This window comes from Podarcis filfolensis, assembly GCF_964270895.1.
Source record: "Podarcis filfolensis genome assembly, chromosome: 8".
NCBI lineage: Eukaryota > Metazoa > Chordata > Lepidosauria > Squamata > Lacertidae > Podarcis > Podarcis filfolensis.
Window position 1 is genome coordinate 33598122 of NC_139611.1, and position 17026 is coordinate 33615147.

The 17026-nt window shown below is 42.5% G+C and overlaps 1 protein-coding gene across 3 annotated transcripts in view; it reads right to left on the reverse strand.

The window, feature by feature from the left end:
- The window catches only part of ZNF423 (zinc finger protein 423), a 320155-nt gene that overhangs the window by 132181 nt on the left and 170948 nt on the right, over nt 1-17026 (reverse strand). The gene's annotated exons all lie outside the window — the stretch shown is intronic.

Genomic DNA, 17026 nt, shown 5'->3' on the forward strand with positions numbered 1-17026 from the left:
GGTAAGGTGTCAGGTGGCTTTTAAACCACCAATTAAAAACAAAAGGCGCACCCCCCCCCCTTGTCGGGGCTAGTCATGCAGGGTGTGCAGCATTCTGCACTGTGCACCCAACTCTAAAGGTGCTTCCATGCAGTCAGAGTCAGCCTGGCTCCAGCGCCAATTTCATGCCATGCGTGTGCCTGCCAACTCTGCAGCAAGACGGAAGATACTTCGTTGGCAGCAGGGAAGGGAAAGCAGTTCCACATCGTAGCTCAGAGCCTCTGGGCCTGGCAGTGCCACGGCTTTGGAGGGGGGCACCTCCACCATATTGTGGGGGGGGAGGGGGGGTTGAGCTATTGGTTTTGCCAATTTCAGATTTGCAAAGATCTTTTTTCCCTTGCACGCGCACACAATTCAACTCAAAGCGCCAGGAATAGAGGATTGATTTTCTTACACAGCTGCTTTTCCCTACAAATTCATTGCAGCTGTTTTGATCACTCTTCGTTTTCACGTCTTCCACAAATGCAAACACGAATGGTAACAGCTGCTGGTCCTTCCCCACCCCTCTGTGAGCGTCTACTGACAGCCCCCCCCCCAATTTAGTGCTAACACTCAGCCACTTGTAGTTGACCCAGTGCTACTGAACTTTTCCAGCCACTTGGTATACTTTGCTTGGTTCTTAGTCCATAACTTTTTTGGAGAGCTGAACAGAACTCTGCTCTGTCAGTAGCTCCCTTACCTCTACAAGTAGGTTGCCCCTCCTCTACCATGCAAAGAGTGCACCAAAGTCCTCTGCAAATGGGTCTGAGAAAGAGTCTGGAAGGACCTAGTGCCACAGAACTGCTGAAGCTAAGCAGGTTTCGACCTGGTCAGCCCTGGGATGGGAGGCCACTAAGGGCATCCCTTTCAGAGTGAGTCATAAAATGCAACATTTTAAATGATGAAATTTTTTTTTAAAAAAAGGTTGTGCCCTCAAGCATGGCTACTTGGGCCTCACCAAAAATCCCAGTACAATAAAAAGGTTTGCGCATGCTAATAATGTGTGTGCACAGGTGCAAATTTAGAAATCATCTTTGTAGTTTTAAAATAACTACAGTAAAGCTCCCCTTAGCAAGGAAGACTGAAACCAGGTGACTTGTCTGACTACTCAGTCTGTTATCCAGGTGCTGTGGATGGGCAACTTCAGGGTCCCCCATGCTTCTCTCTCATAAATGTTACTAGCCAGTTAAATAAATGAATGAATAAATGCACCTGCAGAGGGCTGGGAAAGGAGGGGTAGAGGGTTCTCTCCTTCCTCTGCAACCTGTAGAGTACCTACCGTGAGTGCAGAAGAGGATCAAAGCACCCACATGTGATTCGATGCCCATCCACAAAATCCCTTATCACCAACGATTACTAGGCCACTGTTGAAATGCAAGGCTGATAACATATAGTTCATATGAATATATCTCAGACAGCTCGTATGCTTAGTTATCTGAGGACCCTTTCTGTTCTGTGCAACCCCCTCAGATATTTACTAAAATATGTTTACTCTGGATTTCTTATTAATCTAATCACATTCGGTATGACAGGCCCGCCAACTACTGCCCTTGTCTGCCATCTTTGGTCTTTGCTGAAGATTAAGGCCTAGCCCTGTTACCTAAACCTTGGGCTTACACTTAACATTAATCTAATCTTTTTCCAACTTTATTGCAAAAAAAAATATTGTTGCATTTTAGTCCGCCTTACCTCCTTTTCACTCGATTCCTTTTTACCGCCAGTACCTATTGTAAACTGCTTTTGGCACAGCTCCATCAAAAAGCTGTATAACATGGCTTGGCTTGGGGTTTTTGTTTTTTTATGAAGCAAATTAAGAATAAGGTGCGCTCTCTTGCGCACACACCATAGAAAGATCTGGTAAGTGTTCAATAGATTTTTTTTTTTATTTTTACTTTTGAAATTCATTACCTACCTCCACCCCCACCCTCAGCCTACGATCATACCTTGTGCAGATGAGAAATTAAACCTAACTCTGCAGATTGTAAATCAACGGCACTTCCCATAATGAGCAAGCTTTAAGCCTTGCCCTGGACAGCCTCTGTCTCGCTCTCACGCCAGCTACAATCACAGGGGGCCTTTCTCACCAAGCAAGAAAGGGGGAGGCTGCCTCTCCCCCCCCCCAAGGACTTGAATTAATGGGCTCTTCTGACTGGAAGGATTCAGCTGGCTGCTTGCTCCCTGGATTACATTCAGCAGGGAAGGACCAGCAAACCGCTGCACACACTAATTCCCAGCTCATGCCAGCTGGGCTCCTCAAGGGGGATGCAGGCAAATGGGGGGAGGGGGGACCAGGGAGGCACAAGGGGGCTTTTAAACTAGGGCAACAAATGGCGAATTGGCTCTCAATGTGTTTCCGTATTTTTAAAATATTACACCACCGTAATATTATTAGAACAACAGGAGTCCACCGAGCCATCACTTAAAAATACAAGAACGGCAAGAACTTAGGGCTGTACATTTGCAAAACACTTTAAAATGCCTTGCTCTTAAAACACAGCGATTGCTTTAAAGCAGCCATGAGTCTGCCAGAGCAATTTTATGCACGTTTACTCAGAAATAAGTCCTATGGGGTTCACTCCCAGGAAAGTGTGCCAAGGACTGCGACCGGCAAGGAGCTGGCCACTGAGGAAACGAAATCTTGGGAGAGTTGGGGTTCAGTCACCGTGGCTCAGAGCCAAAGCAGGTGGCTAGCAAAGCAACAGAATCTTCTGACATGGTTGTGTTCATTTAGGAATTACTCAGGAATAGATTGGCCTCCAATCCAGTCTTTAAATGAATAAGAGCCCAGTGTAAAAATTTGGTGGCAAGATCCCCTTGCATTCCATCTGCACCATGTTTCCAGTCAAGGCCAGCTGTTTGCAATGCTTTCAGACTTGGGCACACCTTTAACACCAACCTTCAACTACAGAACCCACTATTAATTTCTTTTTCCTCCTGCTGTATCCTTAAAGAACATCTTAAACAAGGAAAGTAACAAAAATGGCAGTGTACAATCTGCTTTATGTCACTTAAGAGTCTCCAACCAACCAGTTGAATATCAGTGATCTAGAACAGCCTGTTGTCTTCCAGAATTTAACAGCCACTATCCCTGACGATTGGCCATGTTGTATCGGGAAGTTTTTAATGTTTGATTATGTTTTTATATGGGTGTTGTATTACCATTAATTATTAATTAATATTGATAATGGAAGATGCTGGTAGGAGTACCTATAACAGGTACAGCGGTACCTCTGGATGTGAACGGGATCCGTTCCGGAGCCCTGTTCGCATCCAGAAGCGAACGCAACCCACGTCTGCGAGTCGCGATTTGCCGCTTCCGCGCATGCGTGTGACATCATTCTGACCATCTGCGCATACGTAAGCAGCAAAACCCGGAAGTAACGTGCTCCATTACTTCCAGGTCACCGCAGCACACAACCTGAAAATACTTATCCCGAAGCTACTTCAACCCGCGGTATGACTGTATTTCTATACCCTCCTTCAAATAAAATAGCCAGGGAGGTCTACATTTTAAAAAATACAAGATACACTGAAGAGTACAAAATATTGAACAAAGCAGTAAACACAAAAAGCAAAAGACATTTTGAAAACAGCGTTCAAACTACTAATAAGCTTAGGGAAATAAAGAGGTCTTTGCCTAACACCCAAACACCGCAATGCACCAGGTGAGCCTGTCTAGAAAGAGAATTAGTGTACCGTGATCAAGGCGCCCCTGTTCCTGGTAGCCACCCACCATACCTAAAAAGGTGTAAATACCTAACAGGTAAGCACACATGGAAACAAGCAGCCCTTGGTCCTCAGCCATGGAGGGCTTTAAAATAGGGGTAGGGTACCATTTTTCTGCCAATAGAAAAACTCCCTTTGAAGTTGCACACTAGGGTGGGTGGGTAGGGCCAGATTTCCAATGGAAAGGTCCAGACAAATGTGAGTCGGCCCACAGTCCAGAAGGCCACATGCAACCCTTTAGTCACAGATTCTCAGCCATGGCTTTAAAAGGTCAACAACAGCACTTTGAATTAGGAGTGAGATATGCATTGAAGAGTGTTGTAGCTGGCCTAGTATATTGCAAGGAGGGACATGAGAAAAGCCTTGCTGGATCAGAACAAAAGCCCATCTTGTTCTTCACCAACCTGTTCTCACAGTGCCAACCAGGTGCCTATAGGAAGTGCAACAATGCCTCTCTCCACTTATGAATCCTGGTAACTGGTACTGAGGTAGAACATAGCCAGTGATAACCTTATCCTCCATTAATTTGTCTGATCCTCTGATCCTCTTTTAAAGTCGCCCAAGTTTGTTGGTGGCCATCACAACGTATTGTGGGAGTGAGTTCCACAGTTTAACACTGCACTGTGTGAAGAAGTACTTCCTTTTGTCTGTCCTGAATCTTCCAACATTCAGATTCATTGGGTGGCTCCCAATTCTGGTATAGGGAGAGAGAAAATATCTCTATCCACTTTCCCCCACACCATGCACCAGTAAGAGTGATACTGTTAAATTCAGATGGGGTTTCTTTTCCAATGGAATAATGATTCCACATTAATGCAATCAAAGGAATGAAGCAGAATAAGGGGGGTGGGGGTGGGAATCGCTTCTCCAAAAGGAGATTAAAGTCATTAAAAGTGGCTAATCCTGCAGAGTGGGACTATTTGAAAACAGAGGAACCATGTGATTGGTGGAAGGCCTTTGTCATCAACCACAGGCTAGCATCAGCAAGTATGAAAAAGGGGAAGGGAATTCAATAAAGGTTTAATTAGGAGGGTGGGTGAAGAACACTAAGCAGGTTTGTGAATGCAAACCTTCTTGAGGATAGATGTGCAGGTCACGGAGCTTCCACGAAGGAACTCGATAATCAATCACGAAACAGAGCAGTCATTTAGCAACTTAATGCTCAGTGCATTTTACATGCCTGCGTGCATTCATCTTCATCACTGAGGAACTAATTCCAGAAGGGATGAATCCCATAAATGCATTTCTTCATCTAATAAGAGCAATTTGGCCCAAATTGTCATATAAGTTACATATGTGCAACATTTATCTTTCAGATTAACATTGACTCTGAACAAAAACCTACTCAGGAACCAATGAGGACCATGCACCGAATTTGACATGGTCTGCTTTCCTAACATAATAAAGACAGACATGAATGGCTGCTAAGACTCTTTGGTTGTTTGAGTCAGTTGGATGTTCTGTTTTCGCTACCCAAATATTGGGTCAAATGGGAAAATCGAATTGCTGTCTTTGCCACAGTTCAGCTTTGCTTGCTTTATGATGGAGCTGTTCGTTTATGTTATTTAAGGGCTTGTTTTGTAATTTTTGCATATTGTAATTTTCTGTTTCCTTTCATATGTTTTTATTTCATTGTTCCCTACTCTCAACTGAAATATTCAATGGAGAGTGAGGGTTATAAATACTTAGTTAATTAATGCACTTACCATCACCACCCAGGAGAGTGGGCAGTAGTGTAACTTTCCAAAGCAATGCAGGCTTCAGCCAGATTTAGAGAATTGTAGCCCTTACCTCACTTAGGACCAGCATTTTCAGTGGATCAACCAGCATTTTCAGTGGATCAAATTCTTTCTTTGATTATCAAAGAAAGATAGCTGAAGACTGTGCAAACTTTACCAGATTCTCTACCTAGAACTGTGGTGCCAACAGGGAAAGGGAGTTCCCCTTCAGGGATGTTTAGTTATTACTTGACAGTAAAGGTATTTTAATGGCTCTAATGGTTTTACAGATGACCAGGCAGAAGAACTTCTATAACACTGGACAAGAGTTTGAATGTTTCAAGCCACTGGTATCCCACAGCTGACTGAATTCAAATATGCAGATACGCAAGCTGAATGGAAACGTAACATATGTGATATTATTTGCAAGTCTGGGGAGGAACAAGGAAAGGCAATGTTACCAGTGGTTCAACCCAACTTTGGATTGTGTTACAAGGACTCTTTGATTAAAATCAAATGCACTGCTGGGTAAACCTTCACACCACATAAGGTGTCTGACGACACCACTCTGCCGTGTGAATTAATGCAAATCACGTTTGCAGAAACCAAATGTTTAAGTTTCCATGTTTTAAATTAAGTGTAACACTGATGTGTTTTCTGTTTACTGTTTTAAATGAATTTGCAGTGTCTATTCATCGTTCCCCTTCCAACTTTAGATTCACAGTGGTACCTCGGGTTAAGAACTTGATTCTTTCTGGAGGTCTGTTCTTCACCTGAAACTGTTCTTAACCTGAGGTACCACTTTAGCTAACGGTGCCTCCCGCTGTCACCAGGCTGCCGGAGCACGATTTCTGTTCTCATCCTGAAGCAAAGTTCTAAACCCGAGGTACTACTTCTGGGTTAGTGGAGTCTGTAACCTGAAGCACCTGTAACCTGAAGCGTCTGTAACCCAAGGTACCACTGTATTGTGATTACTCAGGCTTCAGATATCAACATGGTGGGGGCACAGGGAGTCTGGCAGTGCCTCCGAGTGGCTCTGCATGTGACCCCCCCAAATCAGAGGCAATGTGCCTATGAGAATGCCAGTTCCTGGGGAGCCACAAGGGGAGAATTATTGCTGTGCTTCCGGGGGGACATATGGTTGTCCCTCTATGTGGAAGAGATTGCTGACCTAGATGAACCTTTGATTTATTTGATTTATATACCTCCCTTCATCGAAAGATCTAAGGGCGGTCCACTTGCATCAATTTCAGACATCATGGCATACCTCTACATTTGCATGCAGAAGGTCGCAAATTCAATCCCTGGCATCTCCAGGAGACAAGTTTAGGTTATGTTTCTTAAATCTGTATATCACTTCCCACTAAAAACTCTTGAAGTAGCTTACAAGCAAATAAAACACACAGTAATAAAATTACTAAAAGGGATTTAACAATATTGCATTCTTATTTTTATTATTTACACTTTCTGCACTCAGGCCTCTCAAAACATCTTAGACAGTAAAAATAAAACAACAGAAGCCAATGACGTAACTAACTACCCTCCCAGTTAAAAACCATAAGCCTGGGTAAATCAGAAAGTTTTTGCTTGGTGCCTAAAAACACGATAGTGATGGCGCCAGGAGTGCTTCCCTGGGGAGAGCATTCCACAGTTGGGGAGATCCCACTGAAAATGTCTAAACTAATGTCACCATCCTCTGTACTTCCCTTGGAGAGGGTACACAAAGAAGGGCCTCAGATGATGAACATGATATCTGGGTTGATTCAAGTGGGGAGAGATAATATCTGCCCAAATGTCTTTGTCTAGTGTCAAAATGATGACAATGTTGGTACCAGGCAGATCCAGTAGGAGGAAGATCCAGTGGCAGGCCTTAAGACTATGTAGAGCTTCTGCAAATCAGTACAGACAACACTGGGCTAGATAGACCATATTGCCTGACCTAGTATAAGGGAACTCCTTATGTTCCAAAGTCATACCTTTAGTAATTTATTTCACTATATTACTCATCCTCTCCTGTGGACTATTAAGAGGCTTTAAACACACGACACCACACACACAGGAAAGGGCCGGACTGACAGATCCTTCGTCTGCAGACCAGATTTCCTGGTTACTTTTGACACCGCAGCTATATCTTATTAAGGGTGGAAAAAATGACAGCTACTCATAGGAAACAATGTAGAAATCCAGGATTTTATCACTGCAGCAATTTGGCAGCAAGGTTCCACTTCCAACATCGCCAAGTACAAGCAAAAACAGAAGTTCATGCTCTTTGAAACTCAGGTCTTGTGTAAAGAGGAAAATGTGGAATCTTTGAAAATGAATCCTGTTCTAGTAAAGGAGAGATAGATTGGGACTAGGTGGACATTCCATATCCATATTGTGTGCAACAGGGGGGTTGAAGCTGAGAGTTACTCACAACAGCCCTTCAATACAGTCCATGTGTGTTATTTTCTCTCTACTGCAGGATTTTGGAGGGGAAGGGAAGATTAGTGTCTTGTAAAGATTAGCCCTGTAAAGTAACATAAATGCAATCTGCACTTCAAAACCCCAGCACTGCAGATTGGAAAGTGGGCAAGATAGTGATTAACAACATTCCCTGTGATGCTGCCCACTAGAAATATCCCCACATATTAATTAGTAAAACTGCCATTATTGTCTCCCTCCTTCCTAAGATTGCAGTGCATGTAACTACCCTGCTTTGGAAGATAGGAATCTGCCATAAGGCCAGTTAGACTCTCTACTGATCTAGTCCACTATTGTCTGCTGTTGACTTGCAGTGTTTCTCCAGGTGGAATTCTTTCCCATCACCTGATCCTTTTCTAGGTGGAAATGCCAAGGACTGAACTTGGGTTCTTTTGCCTGCAAAGCAGGTGTTCCACCACTGAACAATGATTCTATCCATTCCCACATTATGATCTCCATGTTTCAGATGGGAACTGAAGTTGACAATGGCATACAAAAACTCTCTAATAAATCACTATCACCTCCTTGACCTCCTATCACATAACATGCCATCAAAGATGCATGTATCTGCCACACACTTACAGGGGGTGGGAACGCAAAGTAAGACTAGAACAATTATACAGGATATACAGATGTTGCAAGTGTACCCATCTCGCTAACCACTTCCATGGGCAGTAGCCAATTAATTCAGTCTGTCAATGCAAGGATTTCTGCTTACACAATGGAATTGCCCTTCTCCTCCCCTGTGCTTGCCCATGCCCTCCCCAGAGGTTTGTGGAAACCCCCAGAACAGATTTAGGGGGCACATGGGAGAGGGGAATATGTTGTATTTCACAAGCAGAGATCCTTGTGCTGATGGAACAAGATAGTTGGATGCCGCCACATGTTTCTAAGTTGCCTGAAATAATAACAGCTGTGCTGAAAACAGACAGTACAGCAAAAGATTTCCCTACAAAATATATCAGGTTGCAGCAAAGGTTAAATACGGTGAACCTGCCAACTCCAACACCTTCTCCAAAACATAAAAACAAATCAAAAGCCACTGTTCAATTGAATGTAGACAAGGCTGTTGTGCATCCACTCGCATGTAGGCACCTTGTGCCTTTTAGCATTCTGTGTAAACTGGACAACCCTAATCAGTCCAGAAACCAGCGTATGTGTGTTAGACCAGTCAGTTTCTCTCTTCCTCTTTCTGAATTCCAAAGTTATACTTTTTTTAAAAAAATCAAGGAAAAACATTCCACACAATTAAATTTGTTCAGTGAATACCTCAAGGTATTTATCTGCATAAAGCTTATCTGCAAAACTAGGTAGGTTGCATCTAGTGTTAGCAATACTCAGAGCTAATCTACTGAAATTAATGGACATGACTGACTTAGGCCCACTAATTTCAATGGATCCGCTCTGAGTAGAATTTAGTTGCTACAACCTGTATTGCTCTGGACTGCAGCTTTATCTTATAGACTTAGAAATTCAGACCTTCACAAATGGGGGGGGTCAAATCCCCTCATTCTCACACCCTAACCTGTTTTGCACATAATGATAAGCCAAACTACGGATTACTAAGAGCAAGGAAGTTAGCTTGTGGAGAAATAGAAAACCTGGGCTGCTTCAGTCCAGTTCCGCTGCCGCCGCACTTGATTTGACTTAGTGTTCCATTCAAACCTGGGCTCATGGTTTGTCTCACTCCAAACAAACCACTAACTTGGCTTGCTGGAATGGGACAAACCATAAGCCCAGGTTCACACATCAATGCTAAACTAATCCACATCTTGCTTCGTTCTGGGCAGAACCATGCCAGCAGGATGTGGAGAGAGAAGCAAAGTGTCTGCAATTTGCTCTCCAGGCCCCAACACACTTCCTTGCTTGTGGCACTGCTATGTGCAAATTAGGCCATTCACTACAATAGCCCCCTTTTCCTTCCTAAGGAAAAAAATTGCATTGTGAGTAACTTGGCACAAATGATTCACTGAATGCCAATGTGGAGGGGCAATATGGTGTCTTGTAAACAAGGCATGGAAGTCATAGGGATAGGAAAGCCGCTTAGTCCCATGCCAGACCTTTGGCCAACCAGCTCAGCATTGTCTACCCTGACCAGCAGTAGCTCTCCAGGGCTTCAGACAGAAACCTGTCACACCCCTACTTAGAAATGGAATACATTGTATCTGGGACCTTGTGCCTGTAAATCCATATGTAAATTCAGTGGATAGAGTAATAATGCAATTGACTAAAACCAATATGCTTAATCATTCAAAATTTCTTTAATTTGTTTGCCATCTTATTTTTTTACCTACCAGCAACACAGTAAGGCTGCAACCAGATTAAATGACTTTTGCTTGACTAATCATATGCATTTTAGCCAATTAAATTATCACTCTATCCATTGAATTTGTGCCTGTGTTAAAGAGAAACAGGAGGATACCTCTTTAACAATATCAATTGCCATCTGCAGTTTTAAGTTTTTGTATTTAAAAAAATAAAGAAAAATAAATCTACCACTTGAGTAATCAGGGATAGCACTGTACTCAATTAAAAGGTTTGTTTTATGTATTTATTCTTGGCATTTAAAAGAACTTATATGCCGCCTGTTCCAAGGCAGCCTGAACAGGGTGGTTTGTTTGTTTTTTAAAAGCCTGATGGTTCCAGTTAGCGTGCAAATAAAATATACATTGCATTGCAATCCTACACAAGCTTCCCCAGGGTGTGAATCCATTGAACTCAGCGGGGCTGATTTCTGAGTAATGCACACGATTCTGTAGTTAATCAATTAATCTAACCGATAAATTGATTACATTTTGCAGCCCTGATACAGATATAAATATAAAAGTTAAGTCACAATCTGTGTGCAATTATCCTGCAAAAATCAATCTTATTTAGCAAGCATCACACTGCAATAAAATGACTCAGAGAGGGGTGGAGGAGAAAAGTTTTATGTTAGATCTAGGAATAAACTAAATGCTTTCAGGGTTGAATCACTGTTTTCGTGCACTCCCTTTGGAACAGCAGCAGACACTATATTCTGCTGTGCATCGTGGACTTGGGACTGCAAACAGCTGCACCCTAATTACATGTAAAGTGTACCAAAACATTCCTTTTATCACAGACTGTAAATCTGTTAGCATCTGTCTCTCCTTTGTTTCTTCCACAAGATACAAGCTTGTTTCTACATTTTTCTCACCTGTAGCGGTGATTAAAATTCATTATAAATGAAAGGAGTGAACACTAAAACAAGTTCCTCTGTGTACAGTTCTAAACTCAAATTAGAAACAGCTGTTTGCTAATTCATGCAGTGATGTTTTGTCGTGCTCTGTGAATCAATAATAACTCAGCCGATTTCGATGGAATTCTTCTAGGCTTATCCACATATTATTGCTGTTGTTGTTATTGTTATTATTATTCCTCACCCATTTCCTCCACTAACACACATGTGAGCAACACGGTGATCCTTTTTTTTGCTTGTTTTTCTTCCTTTCATTTTGCAAAAGGGTCAGCAACTCCAGCCTCTATGCCTGCCAGCATGTTGGTAGAAAACAGTGTGCCACTCAATGGCATCACCGAGAAGACACAGAACTTCTCACAAATATTTATGTGCTAACCATGTGCCCATAACTGGGATAGGCAGGAATGGCGGAGTGGACAGAGGACCAAGCTGTTTCTGAGGGCGGAGCACTTTGCATAGACACACATGAAGCCAAAGCAAACCCCTCTACGTGGACTCCTGCATTAGCAAAACAGGTCAGTTCTTAATGTTGTGCAACAGAGGAATCCAGGGCAACAGTTGCACTAGTGGAAACTCAAAAAGTAACAGATTGTGCAGTATATTGTGCAACAAAGTTAACAACGACAATAACATTCTGCTGGTGCAACATGTAGCTAAATGACTTTATTAAGCACTACTTTGGATACAGAATATACTGTGATATCCCCTGGGAACTCCTCAGTGCCCAGGGGAGGGCAGGAGGGTGATTTTGCTCCCACATGCCAGGACTTTCCACCTCCCATGCATGAGCTGAATAGAACTTTCTTGGGATATGGAAAGGGTAACCCCGGAAACCCAACTACAAGAATATTCAGCTTCTTGAACTAGGGGAGGATAGGATACACTACAATACTTTTTTATCAGTTGCACTTGTGATATTTTTGCATTTCTATGCCACCTTTATCTTCCAAGGATATCAAGGTGGTGTACATAGTTCTCCTTCTCCCCATTTCATCCTCACAACGTCCCTGTGAGCTAAGAGATGGTGACTGGCCTAAGTTCACCCAATAAACTTCATGGCTGAATGGGGATTTGAACCCTGGTCTCCCATGTCCTAGTCCAACACTCTCACCATTACACCACACTGGCCACACGTTGAGTTCCTAGTGGTTTCTCATCCAAGGGTCTGCTTCGCTTCAGCTATGGATGCTACATGTCACGTGCTCCCAGGCCATTTGGTAGGGCACAGCTAGCCACATCTTAATGAAGCGCATTGTCAGCCATGCGCACTACCCCTTGTGGGCATTGTTACCTCTTGATTGATCCCAGCATGCTTACCACTGCTACTAAAACTTTCATTTGTTGCCAAGTATATGCTAATTGCTGTAGTTAGTATCATTTTTAATTAAGTACAAGTAATTAAAAAAACCTGACTATCTTACATTAACCATTAAGACACTCCAACACAGCCAATTCTGCATCATGTGCATTTTGCACTTAGTGGTGCATCAGGGTTGTAAGGTGATCAAAAGTACTCTAGCATAATCAAAGGAAGCTTATCATCCTGTGCCTCTCACTTTACCATTTGCTTGTCCTGCACTGATTGGTTGTACGCATGGCCCCAAGAATGCTGAATGGATGCATATGTTTTAACCTACAAGACACAGAAGTTATAGCTGAATATTCTAGCTGCCGTGCTGACCACACAATCTATGCTTTTCCTGAACCAGCGTTGTTGACCTGCAGAAATTAGGTGCACAGTACAATCCCATCAGTCCCACACCCCAGTTGTCAAGGGCGTCCCCCGACCAAAGAAATACACGCAGCAGATAGTTAACTCACTATTGTCAAAGATAACATAGCCATTTCTGCAGCTCTGGAAAACTACACACATCAATCTAGCATCGTCAAGTATTCCCAGGTCTGCACTCTATGGAGCAGTTGCAGCAACAGGGGACCATTTTCTCTCCATCAGTTTATTTGCATTCCCCTGATGGGCTGCGCACACGCACCCACAGACTATGCCTACATGTAATGCCTTAAGAGAGAATATTATGAAAATGATATACAGATGGTACATGACCCCAGTCAAGCTTGCAAAAATATATCATTTGCCCGATAATAAATGTTGGAAATGTAAAGAGACTGAAGGTACATTCTTTCACCTTTGGTGGACGTGCCCAAGAATCAAGGCTTTCTGGGAGATGATATATAATGAAATGAAAAAGGTATTTAAATATACCTTCCTGAAGAAACCAGAGGCCTTCCTTCTGGGCATTGTCGGCCAATTGGTGCCAAAGAAGGACACAACTTTTTTTATGTACGCTACAACAGCAGCAAGAATACTTATTGCAAAGTATTGGAAGACACAAGATTTACCCACTTTGGAAGAATGGCAGATGAAGGTGATGGACTATATGGGATTGGCAGAAATGACTGGCAGAATCCGAGACCAGGGAGAAGAGTCGGTGGAAGAAGATTGGAAGAAACTTAAAGACTATCTACAGAAATATTGTAAAATTAATGAATGTTAGAATGATGTTGGATAGAAATTAAGTGGTTTCCAGCTGTAATGCTTTAAGAGAATATGAAAAAAGGGTTATAAATAGGTAAAAACATAATGGTAAGGATTTGCTGAACCAACAATTTGAGGTGGAATACAAAAAAGGGAGGTATGAGGAGGTCTGGGAAACAAGCTAAAGGAAAATAAGCAATGGAAAATTTGTGTGTTTTTAATTATTTTTATTTTGTATTTTTGTTATTTTTTTATTTTATTGTAATATTTTAAAAAATCTTAATAAATATCTTATAAAAAAAAAAACTTCCTCCGCTCATCTTTTTTCAATGCACTGCTGGTTCTGGGAGAGAGTGGTGCATAAGAAAGTGAGGAAGCACTTGGCCCTCACTTGCCTGACTTGCCTCTTTTTCCTCTTCTTCCAACCAGTCCTGTGCTCCACCTTGCATCTCTGAAGCTTCCCCTGCCTCCAACCTTTGCCTCCTAGCCAGTATAGGTCCCCGTCTTCTGAGTCAGACTCCAGTGCTCTTCCTCTGGAGTACATTCATCAGTATCCTTCAAGTCTTCAACATCTAATCACAGGTGCAGTTTGTGAGTTTGGACCTGTTGCACCAAAAACCAGGTGAAGTCATGCCAAGGTAACATTTTGGTTCACTGTTTTGATCCAAAATGGCACCAGGCATACAAACATTAATAAAGACACCTCTCTCTTTCTCTCTCTCTCTCTCTCTCTCTCTCTCTCTCTCTCTCTCACACACACACACCCCTTGAGAACCCTTATGTTATGTTTGATGACAATCTCTCAAGAGGTGGCCAAGCCAAAGTCACATTTTGGTCCACCATCGTGATTCAAAATAGTGCCTGATGTCCAAATGGCAGTGAAGTCTTCCACTTCCACCTCAGAAATTCTCATGCCAAATTTAGCAACAATATATTGAGAGGGGGCCAAACCTATGCCCTAAAAGGGGCAAAGTACTGCCAAAGCGATGTTTTGGGTCGCCATCTTGGGAACCTTCATGTCAAGTTTGGTGATGGTATCTCAAGAGGCATCCAGACACATAGACAAACAAACCACTTTCAAAAATATGTTGCCTTGCATGTATGTACCACCCAATCCAGTCTGGAGTTGGGATGGGAATATGAACTGTAAAAGAAAATAGCCTAAATTCCTCCTCTTATTAACCCAGAACAGAGAGAATAGGCTCTGGGGTGGTGGAGGGCATAGAACAGATTATGCCTGAAAGGTGAAAACAAGGACTGCCTGCTTGCTTAGGAAAGCTTTACACTCCTGATGTATGGATCTGTTACCTGCTTCTTTAGGAACAGCATCTGTCACTTTTAATGAGAGATTGGTTTTTTTAAAAAAAAATGCCACCAAAAACAAACAAACAGAAATCCCTGACACCTGTTAAAAGACCTCCTTTCTTCTTGAATCAGCACTTGGCTTGCAAGAGGTGTGTGCTATCAGAGGCCTTTCATGTATAAGCAGCAATGACCTGACGCCTGTGATCTGAAGACTCATCTTGCATCGCACAACAAAACACTTTGTAGAAAAGACAAGTTCCTTCTTCCAACAGATCTCTGGCCTTTTCTCCCTTTTTGTTTTTGACGGGAGGAACCAATAATAAATCGCAAAGGCTCCTCTGACAGGAATTTTATCCTTCTTCTTCTTCTTCTTTCCAAAGGTGGATGAGCTCAAGTGACAAGCACAATCTTTCTTCTGATGACACTGCATCCTCATTATAATACCAGTGAAGTCTGTGCAACAATCATTCCCAGCTGAATCAGGCTTATTCAGAGCCTTTTTCATGGTCCCTACAAGGGAGGTACCGTTTGGCTCAATGGACTGCATGGCAGATGATGAAGCAGGGGTCCAGGGCCCTGCTCACATCTTGTCTGAGGTAATTTACACATTGCACATAGCAGTGGGTCTAGCCAGCACACAGGGGACCCTGCTAATTGCCATATATACCGGTGTATATGTGTATGTGTATACACACACACACACACACACATATATATATATATATATACAGAGAGAGAGAGAGAGAGAGAGAGCGCAGATACATCCAGCCTTGAAATTTGGGGATTTAAAGTATTACAATATTCTTGCCTAACAACCAGGCCTGTGTGCGTATAAGAACAGAATGGCTTATAAGAATGTGGCACATACAAAAATGTGGTATTTCTCCCTGACTTAGAAGATGCAGAATAATGTATGGAAATCTACATCACTATAGGGGCATAATTCTGATTCAGATTTTCTTTTGTATATCAGAAAGTCAATCCTTAAAAAACTGGGATTAGAAATAGCAAAGGCCACAGTGGCTTTAAATTTTTTTCATTCTGCGCCCCCCCCCCCCAATTGTCTTCTTTAACCAAAATATGACTATGGAGCACATTTGCCTTTAGAAAATGCAGTGGCAATGCCCATTAATTTATAGACACATTCATGAGGACTAGCAACTTGATTTAACAACAACAACAACAACAGAACAGACTCTCAGGGTGGTAAAAGAGAAGCAGAGGTAAGAGCTGTCTGACAGTGCAACAAACTGTTTGGGAAGGTGGTGGGCTCTCCTTTGCTGGAGGCACCTAAGCCGAGGATGGATGGCTATCTGTTAGGAATACTATAGCTGCATCCTGAACCTCTGATCCTGTATTGAGCAGAGGATTTGGATTAGATGACTCTATGCTTCTATAGCAACCATATAAATCCCGCCTCAGACAACATGTCTCCAAGCTGTGCATTTCTCCCAAGAAGAATACCAAGGAACACACTCAGCACACCTAATGGAGTAGCCCAGTAATGGAGAAGCTTTTTGGACAGAGGGTAGGAAAGGGGAAGATGACCCATATTTTCTGGAGCCTTTTTAGCACTCAGAAATTATTGTAAAAGGAAGTCTAAGAAGTGGTCTACTCCTGGGAAACCACACTTACGCCATCTCACTTGCAACCTGCATCGGTTTAAAGCATCTCATTGGCAATTTGAAAATAATAAAAAGTGCACATTAAAATGGCAGCTCATAAAATACATTAAAAAGGCAGGGGGAGGGCACAACATGATTTGGGGAATCTTTTGTACAGAAAAATGGATGTGAGGGAAAGAGTCACAAAACCTCCCCTCTCTCCCTCTGTATGCAAGTTCACTGCCTCCGATTACATTTGCAAAAGTACACCTTGATGATAAAAAGCATCAAAAAGCAACTTAAAAGCGTAATTTTCTTTATAGGCATTTCACTTCAGAGTTCTTCCTAAGGGGATCGAAGTAGAAAATTTAAAACACACACACACAAATGCACCTCACACATTTCTAATGTACAGGTAGGCTAACTTGGAGAACAACCTTTAAGCAACAACTACCTTAATTCATCCTCTCAGGAGAGG